Source organism: Lissotriton helveticus, chromosome 11 (assembly GCF_964261635.1).
Source record: "Lissotriton helveticus chromosome 11, aLisHel1.1, whole genome shotgun sequence".
NCBI lineage: Eukaryota > Metazoa > Chordata > Amphibia > Caudata > Salamandridae > Lissotriton > Lissotriton helveticus.
This window is the reverse complement of record NC_136072.1, coordinates 578,574,591-578,597,180: the sequence shown is the minus strand read 5'-3', so window position 1 is coordinate 578,597,180 and position 22,590 is coordinate 578,574,591.

Genomic DNA, 22,590 nt, shown 5'->3' with positions numbered 1-22,590 from the left:
GATAATGTACAAATATGATTATTCCTGCTTTACAGAGGACCTTACATCGGCCACAGATGCATATCAGGCTCTTTTTTTTCCCCTAAAAGTTCTTCCGACTGAAAGCTTTAGTGGAGTGATTACTTATCGACCTCCTGGACCAAGAGCCTTGTTTCCCCAGAATTTTAGTAACCGAATTGAGCCTTAACTAGCTCTTTCAAAGGTTACCTTTTGGGGGGATTTTGACTTTCATTTAGAGAAAAAGGTGTGCCCTGAAACAGAGGTCTTTTTGGAAGTCATGGAATCTTGTGGTTTCCCTCAGCTAGTGAAGAGTGCCACACATACGGCAGGACACATCCTTGATGGGATTTTTTCCAATGACCTGAGGGTCATGGTATTGGATCCTTTTCCCCTCTCCTGGTCTGACCACTTTGCTGTTCCTTTTTCCCTTGTAATGGCAGCACCTGCTCTGGATACATGTGTCAGGAAAAGGGTTGAATGAAAGAGAAATCTCAGACGGGTTAGTAAAGAGGCTCTTCTTGATAAACTCAGTGAATACTGTCCCTCTTCCAATGCCGTTGTTAATGTCATGTACAGCGAGTTTATCAGCTGGCTGATTACAGCCTTGGACTCTCTTGCCCCCTTTAAAAAGCATTATGAGGCAAGAAAACGTCCTTCTGCCCCTTGGTTTTCTGAGAGGTTGAGGAAACTCAGGCAGGTCTGCCGAAAATAGGGAAGAAAATGACCTCTCGGGAGTAGAAAGGGAACTGCATAAAAGCCGGCTAAGGGAATATAAGGTAGCTATTAAAGAGGAAAAGGTTTCTTATTTTTTAGCCATGACCGAATCCACTAGATCCCCTAGGGAACTTTTTGCTAGTATCAGCTCCCTCTTAGTCCCTGTGTCTAGTGCCAGCACAGAGGCTTCCCAGGATTTCTGCGATAAAATGGCAGACTTTTTTCATATATCACAAATAAAGACCACTTTTAGAAATTAACCAAGTAAATGTGAATAGCCGAGCAGTACTGTGGGCATCTCACAAAAAGTGATGGACTGGCATCACACACCACCAGGTGTCATGCTTCATCATTTGCCAGTCCTCGCCCTCCAGAAACCCCGTTTGGTGGAGGACGGGCATGCACCTGACGACAGGGATGCACTTGCTAAAGTGAGTGGGGGCCCTAAGGGAGTAGTGAATTAAAAAGCCATCAAGAGTTCCCCAATGTAACTTTATTAAGTGAGGGAGCCATGTGGGATTTAAAAACAGAGGTGCGGTGAATAAGAAAGCAACTATCCAATCACCGCTGTGTGAGTTTTTTATATAAAGGTCAACATGTTTCAGCCATACTGTCCCTAAGGTACATGGCTTTCATCAGGACCGGGATAGGGGCTCCAATCTTACCATGCTGTATAGGTAAAGCCACTCTGTGGATAAGACCTATAGTCCTTATCCATCAAAAAGGTCCATTGACCCTTTAGTAGGGAGCAACTGGCCCCATGGGAGGCGAGGGTTAGGGGTACCCCGAGATCACACTCATGCGTGTGGAGCAATTCCCCGTGAGATCACCTAGGTCGTACCTCTCTCTATTCCTCCCCGACTTTTTTCATACCAAAATTAAGGACATTTATACCTCCCTAGAGTATTCAAATCTGGGTAAGGATAACATCTCTTCCTCTTGATTCAGTGAAAGGTCCTACGGGGAACTGTCACTTACGATCTTTTCCACCTATTCTTCAAGAAGAAACTGATTCGCTGTTAAGTGGGATTAGGTCTGGGTCCCCACTTGAACTGTGCCCTCTTAAGATCCTGAAACTGGGAAAAGAGGTAGTTATATCTCCTCTATCGCCTATTATCAATTCTGCTATCTCTGCTGGCCAATATCCCACCGCGTGGAAAACTGCAGTAGTAAAACCCCTGCTCAAGAAGGCCTCCCTTGATCCAGCTGAATCCAAAAACTATAGGCCTATCTCATTGTTGCCTGTCCCTGGCAAAATCCTGGAAAAACATCTTAACCGCCATCTCAGTTGCTACTTGGAGGAATATCAACTGCTCGATGGTTCATAGCATGGGTTCAGGAGGGAGCACAGCACCGAATCAGCACTAACGGTTGTCTTTAACAACATTCGACAACAGGTTGATGCTGGTCACACCACCTTGCTGATCCTCCTTGATCTGACTGCAGCCTTCGATACTATCTCCCCGTGTAGGCTGGTTGGTAGGCTCCAGGACATTGGGATAGAGGGATCTGCACTTAGCTTGTTGTCATCTTTCCTTATGGAGCGGTCACAGATAGTTAAGATGGGCCAATTCTTGTCTGCTCCCCAAAAATTGTTTTGTGGAGTACCTCAGGGGTCCTCATTGAGTCCCACTCTCTTCAATATCTATGTAGCCCCGCCAACTGCTGTGGTTAGGTCTTTTGGTTTAGAAGTCGTGTCCTACGCTGATGACACTCAGATTCTGATTTCCATCACGGAGAGTGTCTCAGCCTCAGCAGCAAATTTTAATAATTGCATGCAAGCGGTGGCTGCATGGATGGTGGAGAATTATCTAAGACTCAATGGGGATAAAACTGAGGTTATCATTTTAGGAGACAAGCTTGATATTTGGTCAAAGGCCTGGTGGCCTGTTTCTCTAGGAGCCTGCCCTGTTCCCTGTCTGAGTGCCAAGAATCTAGGCATTATTGTAGACTGCTCTCTGTCATTAAAGTCACAAATACATAAAACCGTTGCAACCTGCTTTGGGATGCTAAGGACTCTTAGGAAGATGTTTCCTTTTCTCTCCCTTTCAGCTCGGAAACAGGCAGTGGTTGCCCTTGTGGGATCTAGGTTGGATTACTGCAATGCCCTTTATTTAGGAATAAATGGGGGACTTTTGCATCGACTCCAACTAGTGCAGGATGCAGCTGCTAGGCTGGTGATGGGTCTCCCTAAATATCATGCCATCTCATTCACCATTAAGAGCCTTCACTGGCTCCCGCTGGGGAGGAGAATTGTTTTTAAAGCACTGTGTATGGTACACAAGGCCTTGCACAACAAGGGTGCTGAAGGCATTAATAAACTGTTTCACCGTTATATTCCGTGCAGGAATCTGAGATCTGCTGCTAGGAATTGGGTAACAGTTGCTAGGTTCAGGAGAGCCAGATGGGGGGAGGGCTTTTTCGCTGTTAGGTGCCAATTTGTGGAATCTGCTTCCTCTCTCAATCTCTAATTTGGAACTACATTCTGCCTTTAGGAAATCTTTGAAGACCTGTCTTTTCTCTTGCTTCAGTCCTCATCCCCCTTAAACCTTGAGTTTTAGTAATTTGTGAACTTTGATATACTGACCGTGTCTGCAGCGCCTTGATGCCTTCGGGCTAAGTTCGCGCTTTAAAAGTTTTATATTCATTCATTCATTCATTCATTTGCTGTCTCTTCTGCTTCCAATGTATCATGCTGGCCATGGCTGGTTCACTGTACAAAAACAACCATTAAATAAAAAAGTCTTAAAGGTAATTTAATGTTTTCTTCTGTGGTAGAAGCTTCAGGCCTTACTACCAAACTTATCAGGTACTGCTCAATCTGAAGACAAAAATTCATCATTTACATTTGCATATGCGACGTGCACATCAACAAAGATAGTTTAGTATAAAGTGCATTATTAGTTATGGTATGTGTAGATCAACAAAGATTCTGAGGCTTCTGTTCAGAGCAAGGCAAACGAAATGTAGCTAGAAAAAATGCTGGAAGAAACCCAGTGGCGGCCGACATGTGTCTTGGGTGGGGCGAGGGCGCGGGTGTCACGAGGGTGGCATTGGGGGGGATCACGAGTGTGTTGCGCATGGGAGGAATAAAAAAACAAAAACTGAAACTTACCTGTAGGCCGGGTCCCACGTCTCTGCTCCTGCTCTCCTGTCTCTGACTCCAGGAACAGGAAGCAGGAAGCCAGCCTCCCTCCCCATAGCCAATCACAATGCTGCAATGCAGCATTGAGATTGGTCTGAGCGCCGTGTCCAGGGTGATGGAGGGGTGGGCATGTTCTCCACGCAGGCTATAATGCAGCCTACAAGGAGAAGGGGGAAAGCGTGCATGACTGGTTTGGGAGGCCCGAGTTTGACAACCAAACAGTCATTGAGCATTTAGGAGTTGGCAAACCACTCCTCCTCTGCCCTGCTCCGAGCACCTCTGCCTACCCGCCCGCAAAGCAGCAGGACGACACGAAGCAAAAAATGATAATAACTTATACTTATTATCATTTTATGTTTCTTCTTCACACTTCTTGAAAGCAGTGTGCGATGCTCCTCCACAATAGCGGAGAAGCCGCCACTAAGAAAATGCGTGTGTAAAAGAACAATTCCCAACAGGTATTATGCAGAGACAATTTCAAAAATGTATGCCATAGGCATTACATGAGAACAGAAACAAGGAGTCAATTGATTTAGATGAGGTCGTATTATTCACCAAGGAAAAGAACAGGGAGTTAATTCATAAGCAATTACAGTTGAGACAGCACTGTAAAGACCAGATCTTATGACAACTCAGTGACACTTGGTGCAAAGTGCTATGTACAATAAGTGAGGTGAGCGTGCAAGTGTTTTAAGAACAGCAGTGGCGACGCATTCAACAAAATATATACATCAAACAAAGGCTCCAAAAACAAGTTACATTCACTTGGAAAACAATTATTTCTAAAGGAGCTCAAGGCGTGATATGCGTCGTGTAATTCAAGCTGAGGAGTCGACGGCGTTTCGATCCCCGTTAGTCGGGATCGTCATCAGGACAGAGTTGTCGATAGGTACAGTGCTGTAGAGAAAATGCTGCATAAATTAAGCTTCCATCAAGATTATTTTGTACTTATTTTGCACATGTAAATAACCCTTAATCGCTGCTTGCTATTCGTCACAAACTTTGGTAAAGCCAATAGGCCTCAGTTCTAAAAGACTACACTTCTGGCTTTGTGATTGCTTTTTGCCTAACACCATGCACCTGTGTCAACTTGCATGTGCAAGCACAGCTGACAATCTTGTAATGAGTACCCTATTAAAGTAAACCATTCCAAGTGGGCTGGAAATGCATCATGACTCATGCGCACAGATGCATCATGATGCATGCGCCATGAATTTTGTCACGACAGATGCATTTGTAAGAGTTGTGAGGCACGACTGACATTTTTAATTTTCAGTAATAACAGGGAAACAGTAATGTTAAAATAGTAAATTAAGATGTAAAAACAGAGAAATATAAGTAAGCGCAAAGGGAAAAAAAGGAAGTGAGGGGCAGGGCAAAACATTGCTCTTGTAGAATAAATACACCAAATTAACAAAGGGGGTGGGGTATGGAGAGAGGTAGAGATGAGGATAAGTGGTGTAACCAAGGCCCCCGCAGCCTCCGTGGTTCGGTGGGGTCCAAACTCCAGGGGGGCCCCTCAGCACTGTGCCCTAGCCTGAGAGCTCCTGAGTGTGGTTGGAGGGGGCTCCCTCCATGTACTTTGCGGGAAGGCTCCCTCAAGTTTTGTTACACCACTGATGAGGATGGCGAACATCTGTATGAGTGGGAAGGAAGAAGTGATTTCATTTGAGATGTCATCAGTGATGTCATCAATGATGTCATTTAACATTTCATGGGTGATGTAATCTGTGAGATCATAGGCAGTGCATGTCAGGGACGCACAGTATAGTTAGATCAGTAAACTATTACTGTTGTGTTTTAGGGCATTTTTGGGTTTTAAATGTTACTTGTTTGTGCTATTACAACATCTAACTATAACATCACTTTAACCTTTGTTCTTTTCTGTGAATTTCCAGAGCTTTTTTAATGTACACTTAGATTTTATTACCATACCTAACTATAACATTACATTAATCTTTCTTTTTTTGTTTTTTTTGTGTGTGAATGTACATATATGCATAGGATACATTTGAGAATATTAAAGCACTAAAAATTTTTTTATGTTGATACACGTATATATACTTACCTGAGAAGTAATGACTCCTGATGATATGCGCTAGATGTAAAGGGGGTGATACCATGCGAGCAGTGAAGGGAAGCAAACTTTAGAAATGAAACAGCTTTAAAGAGTTGATCAGGTCCTGCTTCATATCCAATACTTGATTTGTACCTGTGTTGCAGGTCATGAGAACAGACTAATTTTGGGGACCATGGCTTACTTCCCATTATCAAACGTCCTAGAGAAAGAGAGAAGAAATCAGCAAAGAGAGAAAGCATGAGGAAGGGAAGATAGGGAAACGGTGACACAGAGAGGAGGCACGTATGAAAAACAGTCTGCAGCAGTGAGATAAGATGACAGAAGTGTGGGGGCGGGGTTGATCTTGTTAAAAACAGATTTGCTCCTACGTCACTCATTCATGATATGCGATCTTCCTCCCAAATGTGTGGGATTATGCGCCCCTCTACACTGCGGGATAGCAGCAAAGAACTAAGCATTTCATTCATGGCATATCTCATTAAAGGCTCTGAATGCATAGTTTTGTTCAGTATTAAAGTGATGGAGAAATAAGGATGTCACACCGGGGACGATGGTGGGAAGCTTTGAGTTTCTGCACTTTGATGTTTCTTTGAAGCAATATTAGAGGAAAAACATAGAGTTTGAGTTAAAAAGCGGGCTAAGTGCTAACAATGTAAGGTCCATATGTACAGAATTTAAGGGTTGTGAGTTCCTAATTGCGATTCTTTGTGAATCTCAATTAGGAAATTGCAACTTCTTAAGTACAAAAATGTACGAGACATTACTCACATTTCTTAATTGGGTCGCAATAGACCTACCTCCAGAATATAGATGAAGTTTGCGAACCATTAGGAATTGCAACCATCACGGGGAATGTGGCCTGCTGAGATCAGCAGACCACCATGTCTGTGATTGCTTTTGATAAGGCAACTTTTATTTTTTGTTAAATGTAGCCCGTTTTCCTTAAAGGAAAATGGGATGATTTAAAAAGAAAAAAATGAAATGATTAAGAGTAGTGAGTGGTCATGGGACCACTGCCTGCGCGTACAAAATATTTGTTTCATCATTCACAAAGGGGAAGATGCCCCATGGTGTCCCCTTCCCATTTGTGAATGGTTCCACAACCCTTGAGGTGTGGGTCAAAAAAGGAAGGTTTTGCAACCTTAATTTGGTTGCAAAACATTCATACATACCGCTGCAAATTGGTATTAGGAAGGGACGCCCTAAACATGCCCCTACCAAATACAGATTTGCAAACCCAAAGTACAATTCGATAACAGGTTACCAAATCACAATTTGGTTTTTGTACATTTCCAAAGCCATTTTTGCGGTCCCAAACGGCCCGAATCTGTGAATCGGACCCTTTGCGACCTCAAAAAATTACTGCCACTCTGTCTTTTATGCTCATACATTGATTTATGACAGGTAATTGTTAATGATTTTCAATATTTGGTGTAATTGTATCCACTATATTTTCAAACATTTTAATCACTTGACATAATTAATGTCTATTTCCATTTGTGCTATTGAAATGTGATGTAAAATTATTCTGTTTCTAGTATACATTTTGGAAAGCTTTTACAGAACACACACACATTCACCTATATATCATTTCACTGAAAAACCCAAAGGTTAAAGTAACGTTAACCTCTTCGAGGCTCATGACGAGCTGAGCTCGTCATGAGCCACGGCGCTGAGCCGTGGAACGCTCAGGTGCGGGGAGAATTCCCCTCCTGTGCTGAGCGTTCCATGGGAGGTAATACACCTGTGACGAGCTGAGCTCGTCATGAGCATCGGAGTGCCATAGCTCATGATGAGCTCAGCTCGTCATGAGCATGGGGGCGCTGTGCGCACCCCCTCCCCCCCAGCACAGTGGGGGATTCACCCCCGCAGCGAAGGGGTTAAAGTTAGGTGAATATGTCAATGGCAACATTAAAATTTTGAAGGGGAGGGAGATGCAGATCCCCATGCCTGAATATCTCTCTCTCTCTTTCTCTCTCTCTCTCTCTCTCTCTCTCTATATATATATATATATATATATATATATATATATATATATATATATATATATAATATATTATATATATATATATATATGTATCTGTATGTATGTATGTATATGGCATGTGTATACTAGAAGGGGAGGGGCTGTGCAGTCCCCCTCCCGAGTCTATTATGGTCCTGTTGACCCCATCCTCCAGGGCCATATATATTTTAAAGTAGAGGGGGCCATGAGACCCCCCCTCTCTGAGCCTCTTTAGGCCCTGGGGACTACATCACCAGGGTAATATTTTTTTAAGGGGCTCTAGTGCCCCCCTCCCTGAGGAATTATAGGCCCCGAGGAGTCCACCCCTGCGGTTGAAGCTTCCAAAAAAGAGGAGGGGGACTGCATGACCCCCCCTCCCTGAGCTTTATTAGGCCCTGGTGACTCCATACTCCGCAGTTTTAAAAAAAAATTAAAAGTGTGGAGGGCCATATGGCCCCCTGGCCGAGACTTTAAAAGACCCTGCCGACCCCACCTCCCCAGGGCCACTATATATCTTAAAGGGGGCGCCCTCCCGAGCCGTTTTCAGCCCAGAGGACGCAATCTCCTCTGGCCCACATTAACTAAAGGTGGGTGCCCTACTGCCCACCCAGGGCACCCACCATACCATCGCTGGTGGCTGTGGTGGAGCCCCAAGGCCCCGCAGCCTCAGCCGGCTCCCTGCATGCTGAGGAAGCCGGCATTGCTCCCACCCGCAGGGAGCAGCCATCTCTGAAGCTCCCCCTGGGCTGGAACAATTTCTAGATCTGTTTCCCTGTCTGCATCAGAGAGGGCATGGAAACAGCTCAAAAGCCTACACCCAGCTGGCTGGAGCAATTTCAAAGCTCCTGCCCACTGAAAGCAGACTCAGTGTTTGCTCCCATGTCGCAGGAGATTCACAAATGCTCTTGCCAGGGAGGAGCAAACACAGGTTTCCCTGACCACGGCGGTGCCAGCAGGGAAACAGCTGTGTCCCGAGGGTGGGCTCCCCGCGACACAACATGTGAGCTGGGCCTTTGGGATAGGGTCACCGGGGCTGCCCGACGGCTCAGGGAGATGGTCTGAAGGGTCCCCCTCCCCTTTTGATGACATTTTGAATCCGGGGTTGGCTCCCTGGGGCATATATATTGGATACGGAATGGGGGGCACATGCCCTCCTCCCCTTAATGAAAGAAAGCGGCCTGACTACCATTGTTATTTTCTATTTTTTGAGGAGGGGTTTGGCCCCGGACAGTGGGTCCCTCCGGGTCCCCCCTATGGGGCCTAGGGGGGAGCAGGCTGTAACCTGTTCTGCCTCCTTATTTTTTTATTGAAAACTTCTGGAACTTACTGTAATGGCCTCCAGCAAAATCTTTCGGATGATTCTGGCAACCAATCAGAACGCTCGCTCACATTGGAGCAACTTAGCCCAAGGGAAAAAATGCTTCCTGTGCCAATCAGAACATCATGTTTTTAAATCGATGCTCCCACAAGAGGCCCGAGGTAAAACTTCTGAATGGAATTAAAGCAGAATTGGCAGAAATCTTGATCTTGGCTCGTAGATTGTGCTTTTTGTGCTTTGGTGGAAATTCGTTCAGTAGTTAAAGAAAAAAGTAGGATAAGAAATATTTTTATATCTGGACGGTTGGGTCAGCAGAAGTCACAAGAGTCCCACAAGAACGCAAATTTAAAAATTAAGCCCATTGATTGGTCGAGGGGCCCATTTGTATCGTCAGCCTTTTCGCTCGTGCGGGAGCAAGAGACTCTCATGACTCCTACGAAAGTGAGTGCTCTGATTAGCTGGCTACTCGAGGTTTCAAAATGAAATGGTCCCCATTGCTGTTTACTGTGAAAAGTTTCAGGTGTTGTGAGAATCAACTGACAAACCTATTTATGGGTGGGAAGAAAGTCATTCTACCCTCTTATTTATTGAGAGGAAGTCTGTTAGGCATAAGTACTGTGAAACAAATTCATAAATTCTTTTTATAATATTTTGAGGCATCGTGGGACTCTCGCAAAATCCTGAAAAGTAGAAAGTAGTAGGCGACCTCTCAATACACTCTACTAGGAGAAAGGCATATTGTCGCCATATTTATTAAGAGGAGATCTTTAAAGCACAAGTATTGTGATTAAAAAAAACATATTTTTTTTAATGTTGCGATCTTGCGGGACACTCGCAGGATTGTAAAAAAGAGTAGGATATCTCTGAATACACTCTACTATGCACGCCTGTCACTGTAGGAAGTAGTCTTACTGGGGATGGCATTTGTTTATTAGAGCCTATTATTCACACCTTCACCTTGGGGATAAATCTCAGCGGAGAGGGCACTCTCTCCCCACTTCCCTACTATGTACGCCAATCATCTTGTCAAGAGGTCTCAACTGCATGGTCAGTCCCTCCCTACGCAGTACTACGCACACCAGTCACTGTGGGTAGAGGTCTCAACAGAGGGGGTAGTGTCTTTCCACATTTTGCTATGCATGTCATCATGGCGATAGGCCTCAGTAAAAAGGTCAGTCTCTCTCCACAGCCTACTGCATACGCTGGTGACCCTGGGGAAAGGTCTGAGTTGAGAGGCTTGTCCCCCTCACACCCTATTAAGCACATCTGTCACCATGGGTAGAGGTGTCAGTGAAGAGGGCAGTGTCTCTTCACACTTTATTATGTCCACAAGTTAGCCTGGTGGGAGATGCCAGATGAAAGGCCACTCCCTTCTCACCCCACTACACACACTTGCTGTCCTGGGCAGAGGTGTCAGTGGAGAGAGTGCTCCCTTCCCACAGGTTGCTTTGCACATCGTTGCACTGGGGAGAGGTCTCAGTGGAGAGGCCACTACCTCCCTAAACACTACTATGCATGCCTGTCACCCTGGGTGAGAGGGGTAAGCAGAGAGGCCAGTGTCTTCTTACATCCTACTATGCACACTTGTCACCCTGGGTAAAGGTGTCAGTGGAGAGGTCAGTGTTTCCTCAAACTCTATTGCGCATGGTTGTGATCCTGGGCTGAAGTGTCAGCAGAGAGGCTTCTCCCTCCCTAAAGCCTACCATACACACTTGTCTCTATGGAGAGATGTGTCAATGGAAAGGACAGAGTCTCTTCACTCCCTGCTATGCACAATTGTTATCCTGGGGAGGTCTTAACAGAGAGGCCACTCCCTCCTCACACCCTACCACACACACTTGTCGTCCTGGGGAGGCGTGTCAGAGGGATTCCTAGTCTCTCCTCACAGCCTTCTACTCTTACACGTCTCATAGGAGAGAGGTCTCAGTGGGGAGGCCACTTTCTTCCCGCACCCTACTACACATGGCTGTCATCCTGGGGATAGGTTTCAGCAGGGAGGCCACACTCTATTTACACACACCTGTTATCCAAGAGTTGGGTGTCAGTTGAGAGGTGAGTGCTTCCCCTCACCCCGGCTTGTACATATGTATGTGAATCTGGGGAGAGTTGTCAGAAGAGTGGCCACTCTTTCCAAACATCCTGGTATACAAGCCTATCACCTTGTGTGGAGGTCTGAGTGGGGAGTCCAGTCTCTTCAGTTTCCAACCGTTTTTTATACATTAGGTTTTATTAGTTAGCAAGACTGTTGCAGGAGTTTGAGGAATACATGAGTGGGGGCAACAGGTGCCAATATCCTAATAAATAGGGAGTTATAACATGACAGAATAATATCATGTAGAAGCAAAGTGGTGCTGAAAAGAGCCTTTTTGCTTCAAAACAACAATTTACCGAGGGCTGCTAATCACCCACAAGGGTATCCAGGAGCTGAGAGCCAAGTTCTCGGGTCGTATGAGTCGAACAACAAGGCTTTGAGTTCCTTTCTGACTTCCAGAAGAGAGGATGAGGTCTGGAGGTGGAGGGGGAGGCTGTTCCAGGACTTCACAGCAAAGTAGGAGAAGAAGCATCCACCACTGTTGCTTTGGCAGATGTAGGGGGTGTGAGCAAGGGAGAGGAAAGCAGAGCACATGTGTATGGAAGGTTGGTGGAAGCTCAGGTAGTGATTGATGTACGCCAGTCCGCGATTGTGCAGGGCTTTGTAAGCGTGGGTCAGCATCTTGAATTGACAGCTCTTGTGGATGGGGCACCAATGGAGTCCAATTGGCTTCTGATGAGGGCTTGAGTGATGGTACTTCTGGTGCTAAGTGGCAGTCATTTAAAGATCTTTTAGAGCTTGTGAAGAGTGAGGATGCAGACTGAGGAGACTGCGTTGATCTTGTTTTTAATGGCGAGTTTGGTGTCCAGGATGATGCTGAGGTTCCAGGTGTTTTCTGTAGGAGTGGGTGGTGGTCCAAGTTCAGCAGGCCACCAAGAGTTAATCCAACGGGAGGTGTTGTTTCCTAAGATCAGTACTTCTGTTTTGTCTGTGTTGAGTATGAGGCAATTGTTTTGCATCCAGTCGACGATGCTGGTCATGCACAGGTGAAAGTTGGCCCTCATGGTGAACGGGTCTTCTAATAGAGAGAGGATGAGCTTGGAGTTGTCTGCGTAGAGTATGATGTTCTGACCATGCTTTCGGGGTCATGTAGGCATTAAACAGAGTAGAGCTGAAGGATGAGCCTTGAGGTGCACCACCGATGGGGTTTTTAGGTTCCGAGGGGAATGGTGGTAGGCGGTTTCTCTGGGTTCTTCCTGTGAGGAAGGATGCGCTCCATTTGAGGGAGTAGTCTTAGATTCTGATGTGATTAAGCTTCTTGTCAAGGTGTAGTGGGACGTGGTGTTGAGGGCTGCTGAGAGGTCAAGGAGGATCCCGACGGCCATTTCTCCCTGATCTAGGAGGGTTCTGATGTGGTTGATGGCTGTGGTTCATACAGAATCTGGATTACGATGAGTCCAGAAGGTCGTTGTTCTCCAGGTATTCTGTGAGTTGATGGTTGATAGCTTTTTCAAGGACTTTGGTAAGAAAGGCGAGCAGAGAGATGGGTCGTACTTCCTGAGCTCGTTGGGGATGGTGGACGATTTCATAAGGGGGGGTTTGGCTTTAGCGTGTTTCCATTCTCAAATCCAGGGCACTACGCTCCAACTCCCTACTCTTTCTGGAAACTCCCTGATTTAAACGATCCCGTGCAGGTGGAAAAACCTTTGAGGTCTGTGCCACTCAGCACTGGAACAAGCTCCCGGCACAGCCATTTACCTGGGAGGAGGTCTCAGTGGAGAGACCAATCTCTCCTCACACCCTACTATGCATACCCGTCACCCTGAGGAAAGGCCTCAGCAGAGAAGCTACTCCCTCCCCCCACCATACAACGCATGTCCATCTCCATGGGGAAAGGTGTCAGGTCGAGGTCAGTAGCTCAGCACATTAAACTATGCACATCTGTCATCCACGACAGAGGTCTCAGCAGAGGGGCCATGCCCTCCCCACACCCAACTATGCACACCCATCATCCAAGAGAGAGGTCACAGCGGAGAGGCTAGTCCCTTCCCACGCCATACTATGCACACGAGTATACAAGAGAGAGGTCTCAGTAGAGGGCAGTCTCTTTCCATTCCTTACTACATACTCTAATTGTTTTGGCCCTGGGGATAGGGTGATACTAGTGGTTTGGGGATAGGGACAGTGCACACTCCCTTGCCTTTCTAAAAACAAAGGAACTCAGCTCAGGGTCCCCAGGACCAATAGTGGCTTGGGAAGGGCAGCTGCATGCACTCCCTCCCATAGGGTTAGCTTTACGCATACTCATACAATATTAGTTTAGGTTTAAATATCCTAGAAATTCACTTAAAAAAGAAGGCTAAAGTAACAGTTAGAGGTGATAAAAAAAAATCTGTTTCTGTTTTTTAAAAAAACTCTGAAAATCAGAGAAAAAAACAAAGGTTAAAGTAATGTTATAGTTAGGTAAACATCTTAGTGACAACATTAACGTTTTGAACCAAAAATCACAGAAATTCACCAACTTGTGCCCTCGCTATGCACTGCTTATGATATCATATGACATTATTGATGAAATCACTGCGTTACATTGCTATTGCAGACAAGAGAACGTTAACTGTTTTCGTAAGCTAAATATTCATATTTCAATTACAAATATTGATTATAGGCTGAATGCTAAAAAAGTCCTGATTTTCTTGCAGCACCCGCGGTGGTTACTTTGCCACTATCTAATGTATTCATGCAATTACTTTACCACTATCTAATGTATTCATGCAATCAATATGTTTTGTATAGTGTTACCTTCAACATCAACAACTAAGCAATCTGCATATTTCCCCCATTTTAAGCGTATTGCCTGTAGATATGTTCTCCAGTTGTACCACCAACAATGCTAATAATAACATTGACTATTAACACGTTTCTACCCACAAATTAATTGTTTTTCCTGTACTTATGCCAGGCGTTAACTGACTAATGAAAGTGAAGTGTTTAAGTGACATTTAGACATCAAATATACCATACTAATTAGTGATGACAATTATTCTAGAGCTTTAAATGGGTCAAATGTCATTTCACCTACTTGCCAAAGGTAGTGAAATTGAGAGAAAGCACCCTTTGCCCCTCGATTACATCACAAGATTGAACCTGTGTTCTGTCCTCAACAGCTTCGTATTAGCTGCTGATAGGCTAGAAGAAGAGCAGTGACTGGTCACTACATAAAGTAGCAGGCCCTTTGGAGCCTTGTTTACTTTGATTTTCTTTCGGTGAATTCATGACACCTGAGACCAGGGGTAGCAAAGAGTCAGTGGGCATCAAAGGGGAAGCAATGGATGGCAGCTCAATTTAGCTGCTTAAACAGAGATATTAGGTGTAGGCATTGGAAGTGCTTAGTTTGATAAAAATGTAAATACAGGGGTACAAAGTTTTTCTTAGAAGTACTGCTTAGGCGCTGGCAAATGCCAGATTGCTGGGATACCAGAGCTCCCCAGTTTAGATAAGACCATATCCTCCTTCTAGGACCACCATTCACTTTCTGACTCTTGATCACACTCTTCATCTGTTTCTCTGCCACCTTTCTCCTTTTTCTGCATTTCTCTCTCTCTCACCAGCTTTGGGGCAAGGTCAAATGATGAAAAGTAAGTCTGGGTCCTCAAATATTAGAGCTGGTGTTCACCACCTGCAACTATAGGGACAAATTAAGCACTAGCCTATATGCAAATCTCAACAACAGGCAGTCAGCCAATTGAGTTATCTAATTTTGTGAGTCTGAGCTCCATTGTGTATCTGATCTCCCATGGTCAGACACGAGGAGAGGGGATGGATTGAACCCCTGGCGCCTGATAATCTGTCAAAATCTCGAATGATGGTTCCTGCAGACAGCCCCCTCATAGATAGGCACTCTTAATTATATCAACTGGGGGTGCACAGCGAGCCTGGCACAGGCACCACGTCACCAATTATAGCCATGGAGAGCGGTATCAACCTAGATCATTCTGAATGCATGTCATAACCAATCTCCCTTCTTCCTTAAACTCTGTCCTCTGCCTTTCCAGCAGCTGTGCATGGAAACCGACCTTAAAGGGGGATAACAGTGAGGACACCCCTCTTGGAGAGCGGTGGGGTCCTTCCAGCGCGGCAATGATAGGGCACTCCATATAGCTGTGACGGAACACTCATTGAACTTGCTGGTTCCAGGACTACGGCCACTCTTCCCTCCCTATCTAATAATAAATGCGACGAGCTCGCACAGTACTTCATTTCTAAGATAGAGACCATACATCAGGACATTGCCGCTCAAGGAGCTAGTAACAGCAGTAATATTTCAATTAATTTGCTCCATGACGCTGGTGAGGCCATTGCACCCCCAATACAGTCATCGGTTCCACTCTTGTCTTGGCCCGATTTCCTTCCTTCAACCCTCTTGGAGACTTTGAGCAAGATTAAGTCTGGTTCGCCATTGGATCCGATGCCTGCCTCCATATTACGCTCCCTGGACCTCCCCCAGCTTTCCACCATCTGCACGTTGCTTAATCACTCTCTAATTTCTGCTACTGTCCCCAGCTGCTGGAATCACGCTATGGTCACCCCACTTTTGAAACAATCCACTGCTGATCCCAATGTTTCCTCCAATTATCCTCCCATCTCTTTATTGCCTATTTTTTCTAAAGTCCTGGAGAGACACATTCACGTACATTTGTCTCAGTATGTCGCGCTTAACAACTTATTGCACCCTTCTCAGTCCGGCTTCCGCCCGGGATTTTCCACTGAGACTACTCTCTTGGGCGTGACTGAAAATCTACGCTTGCTCCTGGATAGAGGGGAAACGACTGCACTGATTTTATTCGATCTCAGTGCTGCATTTGATACCGTATCTCATAACATCCTCATCAGAGCCCTTGCTAACATTGGCATTGGGGGTATAGCCTTGGATTGGCTCTCGTCCTTTTTGAAGGATCGGACTTTTCAAATTTTTTCCCACTCATCCACCACTAAAATTTACTCTTCCCCACATGGTGTACCCCAGGGTTCTATTTTGAGTCCTCTTTTTTTTATCTTTACGTTACCCCCTTGGCTCATATTGCTCAAAGGTCTGGGCTGAATTTATTTACTTACGCCGATGATTCTCAAATTGTTTTTTCCCTATCCCATGCTGACCCTATTTTACCATCCCATTTGCTAACAGGACTCAGCGACATAGCTTGCTGGATGAACAGCAACCTGCTTAAATTGAATGGCGGGAAAACTGAGGTCCTGGTATTGGGTAACAAACCAGATCTTTGGAGCCTGAGGCACTGGCCTTCTGCCATGGGTGCTCTGCCGGTTCCGTCCGAACGTGTGCGTAACCTTGGAGTGACCATCGACAAGGGCTTATCCATGAAGGACCAAGCCAACAAGGTAGCAGCCACCTGCTTTACCATCCTGCGGTGGCTCAGAAAAATCTTCTGGCTACTTCCCCCGGACACCCGGAGATCTGTGGTAGACGCCTTGGTGACCTCCAGACTGGACTATGGCAACGTCCTCTATCTGGGGTCCACCAAGGCGGTCACGCGCTGCCTCCAATTAGTTCAGAATGCCGCTGCTCGGCTTCTCCTGGGCTGTCGAAAAACGGACCATATTACGGAGCGTCTGAGGGAACTCCACTGGCTTCGCATCGAAAGCAGTGTTAAGTTCAAAGCCCTCAGTTACATGCACAAGATTAAGGCAGGCGCAGCTCCTCTATACCTTCAGTCTCTTGTTAAGCCCTATATTCCTTTTCGTTCTCTCCGCTCTTCTTCTCAACACCTATTTTGTGTACCCAAGTTTAGGCTGTCCAGAATGGGTGGCAGTGCCTTTTTTACTCTAGGACCCAAACTTTGGAACTCCCTCCCTCTAGCCATTCGCATGGAGGTCAGCCATGCTTGTTTTCGAAGGGCAGTGAAGACTTGGCTTTTTAATCAGTAGTTCCTTGTTGGGTCTTCAGGTTTGCTTTCGGTCATTTAGCGCTGGGAAACCCTTACGGGTAGCTGTCGCGCTCTACAAACTTAATAAATAAATAAATTAACGCCAGGGTGGGTGGAAGCAGAAGGGTACTTTTTGTTGCCAAAGCATGGCAAACCTTAATTTGTAATGAATGTAACTACAGTGGCGGCTCCTCTGCTAAGGTGGAGGAGCGTCGCCCCACTGATGCAAGGCAGTGAAAGAAAGAACCAATTAAATGATAGTAACTTGAGGTTATTATCATTGTATTTGTTCCTGCTGCTCAGCTTTGCGGGGCGGGTGGAGCTGCTCTGCTCTCAGAGCCGGGGGAGGAGTGGTTTGCCCTGTCCAAGTGCGTAATAACTGTTTGACCGGCCCTCTTAGGCCAGTCAAACAGTCATGAGTACTTTGCATGTTCTTCATGCAGGCTGCATTACAGCCTGCGTGGAGAACATGCCCAGGCCCCCTTTCACTGGCTGAGCGCCAATCCATGGCGTTCAAACATATCACAATGCTGCATTGCAGCATTGTGATTGGCTTAGGGGAGGGAGCCTGGCTGTTTCCTGTTCCTACCCTGGAGAGACTGAGATGACGTGGAAGCGAGCGGGAGAGCGGTGAGGAGGTAACCCCTGACCCGCCCTGCCACCCCGATCTGTGATGGCTGCTACTGGTGGCCCAGAGTTCTTCTTAGGAGTCTGCCGCAAGGGGCTGCCAGATGTCGGACTGCAGGACATCAAACATGCCTAGTTTTGAGTCCTCCTCTTGCGGCCACCACCCTAAACTTCCTGTCTCTTTATCTTATTCTTGCAGTTTTTCATCATCCCCACTTTCTCTCTTTTTGTTTTTTATTGTTCTTGTTCTTCTTTCCCTTTTTTCTGCAGTTCTCTCTTGCTATAGATTAAAGTCTGATGATAAAAATAGCATGACCAAAATGCGGCCTCCTTTTCCTCAAATGCTTTCACAATTATCTTTTCAGAGAAAATATGTCTGCATTCTCTTTGGAGAGTCCTCCCAGGGCCTGTGATTAATGTGTAATACTTGCAAGGGGCTAACTTGGACAAGTAGAGGTGCTAAACATTTAATTATTTGTTTTCCTGGGCAACTTATTAAGATTTTTTTAAACTGCAGTCTTCATATACTTGTAAAAAAATAGGTTTGCATGAGACAAGCTCAGATAAAACATGAGCCTTAGCACTAGAAATTTCTTGCAAAGACAAGATCACTCTTGTTGGGTGGCCAGGCGGGCAAACTTTGTGAAATGCAAATGTTTGTTAGAACCTGAAGCCACCTTTCCGTGAACTCGCTGTGCTCCTCTTGAATCTTGCTACTAGTCATTTCAAACTCCGCTCTTCTGTCTCAGAGGCCCAACTGCTTCACTGAACCTGTAAACATTTTGCTATGTGAAACCCTGCAATTTTATCTGCCCAAAAATCCAGATCCATGCACAGGGAGCAGGCAAATATGAAAAGGAACACAGACATATATACATATACGAATTTATGCACACATTGCTTAACTTGTGGCGGTGTTTGCAGGTGGCGAGCACCAAGAGAGAGAAAGGAGCTTTTGGGATAGGAATATCTCCTGCATGATAATCATATCAAAATGCATGTGAAAATGGTATTCTGATTTCCCTTTGGCCTCAGCAAAGACAAAATGATGTTCTTGCACTCAATCTCAAGCCTTAATTTGATAAGGAGGCCAAGGGCATGGCTCTGAGTTCAGGATCAACACCAAAAGTATACTCTGTAGCAGACATGAGATTACTCACTGAGTTAGCGCTTTTCTTTGTGTGACTTCAGGGCCCATAAAGAGCTTTCTGATGAATCAAAGTTCACAACTGAGACTTGTCAACAAATCAATACATTTAAATAATGTGAATCACATTAGGTTCCACAAGGAAGACAGATAGTAATTATGTTTTATACTTTAAGGCATAACCTTCAAATTAGATTCAATCAGTAATCAAAATATGAATGCATGAGTTATATGAAGTCCAAATCAATCACACTCATATAAGTAAAAGGATAAACTAGTATAAAGTCACCTGGAGGAATAGTTGAGTAAATTCAAATCAGTTCTCCCATAAAGAGAGTACCCTACTCTACTTTAAGCTGTCTTGAAGTGGATAAAGTAAATGGACTTTGCACTTGCTTAAATCACACAAGTCTAACATTTGATACACATAGTTCCCATAAAACAGTTCAATCAGTTTACAGTAAAAAGATGCAATCTTAAGCTCATTAGTTTCTCAGGATCATCCACAATACAGATTCTGTCAGAATCCTTCAAACATACATTTATCTGCAACAGCCTTGCCGAGATACATTGGACAGGCCTGTACCCTACAGGTGTAGTGTTACAATCAATGTTTGCATTCTGGGATTACAAATCCAGGCCTCCTTCGGCTATGGCCACTCTAAAGCTGAGTAATACATCATTTGCGTGCCTACATGTTAGTGTCAATGTAGAGCAAAACCATTTTTTAAGAAAAAAAACTTTCAACTGTGTAGTTCTCAAGTTTAGGTGGAAAGCAGCTCCTGTTAGAGCACTCTCCGAGATAGAAAAGGACAAAGTCTTTTGCCATTTCTACAGCAAAGTCTTTAAGCATAGGACTAGCACAGTGCTGTCCTTGCGGAGCTGTAAAATGACAAAAGCCATGTATCCCTCCAGGCACAGTATTACAGCTTTGAATTGGTAAAATACCAACTCAAGCCAACCTGAAATGAGTAGAAGCAACCCTTGACACAGTGTTTCGCTCTAATTAAAGCTCTTGAGAGAGGTATAGCTTTGTCCAGACACCCAGACACAAGGGAGCATCCAGTATAAGTCAAAACAAAACCCTTTCAGGCATAGAGTGACGCATAAATTATGCAAAAAAGAAGAAGAGAACTCTGGGACATGTACTGTGAGCAGTGGTGGCAGTAGACCATTTTTGAATCCATAGTAACAAAGAGGCTTTTTAACCTGTACAAAGTGAGACAGCAATGCCTGCAGGTTCCGCTTGTGTAAAGTGTTGATCACATATGCTCGGTCCCTGCACTTACTTCCCTGCATGTATGCTGAGTGTGCATGAATATCGTGAAAGGTAGCAGGATTCAATGTTGTTTGCCAGTATGTGAATACTGAAGCCAATGAGATCCATTCTGGATTGACCCTGGTTTGAGATGACAAAAGAAAGATTTTTGACACAATTACCACAGGCAGTTGAAGTGTATTGCATCCTTTCTTGAACTGGAGAGTGTAGCCCCAGACTCTGAAGTGTGGGAGGATGGAGAGAGAGGTGCACCTAGAAAGTCATGATAAACTTCTTAGTAGGGGATTGCTGATTAGTTTTTCCTCAGCAATGTAATTTGGTTCATGGTGGGAAAAAAGGGGTGATTCAGCAGATTCCTTGTTAAGAGGAAGAGATGTTTCTGGGTCGGACCTTGTTCTTTTCTCTCCCTTTTGAGCTGAACATGCAGGAATGCTGATGACAGCCCAGTGCAGAACATCACACTTAATGAGATTATGGTATGGGTACTCCTAATCATCTCAGCCTCTTCACTACCTGCTGGGAGAGTCATTGCCATACAAAAAGATGGCCTGTGTCAGGGAAAGAAAATGAAATGTCTAATGGAACCACTTTATACCGATTCTTAGGCTGTGGAGAGTAGATCCACATCCCCTGTCTGGAAATTGTGCGTAAAAATGGAATCCAAATCTTCCCACTTCCAGTTTCCTGGAGGTGAGTGGACATCACTTTAAGTTTGTGCCATGGTGGCTGGTAATTAAGGCAGAGAGGGGGGCGGGCAGGCCACACATGCACACATATACAGTTACTCACATCCATACATTCAAAAAAGCTCACAAACAGACCCATTCGCAACAAATTCATACATTTATACATACACGCATGCACACAACAAACATTCAAAAACATAAAACTAACCTGTTCTGCAGTTCTGGGAGAGGAAAGCTTCCGAGGTCCCAGGAGGGTTGGGAGTGCTGCCTTTCCTCATTGGCTGACCTCAGGTCAGCCAATGAGTTAAGGCAGCACTCCCACACTTGGCACAGAGTTGGGTGGGAAATTGAGAGTTGCTGACCCCACCCCACTCTGTGACGAGTGGTTGCTGATTGACACTTGGGCCTAGGAACTTCAGGGCTTAAAACGGAAGAGTCCAGGTCTGAGGCAATCAAATACACTCCCTCTTGTCACGAGGAGGAGGGCCTCAAGGGACATTTGCCAAGCTGAGGAGGGCATGCCCACAGGGCTTCGAAATCCTCAGCCTGGTGAAGTTCAGCTAAGGCGGCTAAGAGCCTGCGCATTTTGTTCATGTATAGCTCCTAGCTGCTGTCTCACCTGAACAGAAAGAGTGTCTGACAGGCTGACCTTTACTCAGCCTGACAGACACTCTTCCTCTCTGGAAAAAGGTGAGGAGGCATGGCCCCTTCGCCCATATGGATGAGCCACGGCTGAGTCTGTGCATCGTACTGGAGAGCTGTGTGTATGCTTGAGACCTGGGAGTATGCCTGCCTGTTGAGAAGGTAGAAGTGGGTTGTCCTGCATGAGATGTCTACCTGAGGAGGAACAGCCGAGCTGCCATGTCCAGAGAGAGGAAAGGCTCAGGAGGAGCAGAATGCTTTGAGAGTGTGCCCGGAGTTGGGCCTGAGTCTTCATACCTTCCCACATGTCCTGGATCAGCCAACGCAACTTACGACACGCAGTGTGCCTTTACCAAATACCCCTGTATGAAGAATCCCTGAGGACTTGTGGTGACTCTGACTTTACCACACCAAGGACCAGAGGAAGGCTCACACCATGTGATTGAAGACTGCACACCTGTGGTTGGAGATCCTGAGTGTGCTTCACCTCAGATAATGCTAACACCTGAATAAGACATTGCCTGTCAAATTGACTAACGGTTTGGGTAGGGCTACTGTGATATCATTGCAACCGGCTTAAAAGAACTGCCTAGTCAAAGCATATACACTGAGAGACAGGTCACAATAGTCAGAAAAGCTTCTCTATTTCACCATTGTAATCCTGCACCTGTGCTAAAATCGAACATCTCTGTTTGCCTGTGTTGTAACTCTTGTAGCATCTGTAGGAGAGTTTCCCAATAGTTCTGGACATTCCATTTGCATAGTACTGAATTGTAGTGTGATTAAAGTACTTCTCTTTTTCTTAAAAGAATAGCACTGGGCTGGAAATTCACTTACTGTGTCTGTTGTTTGAATTCTTGAGTTCTGAGTCTTTACCAGCCAGAGTACCTCCCCTGAGTAACTCCCTGAGACTCCTTGAACAACTCACCCTTGCTAACCTGAGAGTAGGTATGGTAGGGGTATACTTTACATAGGT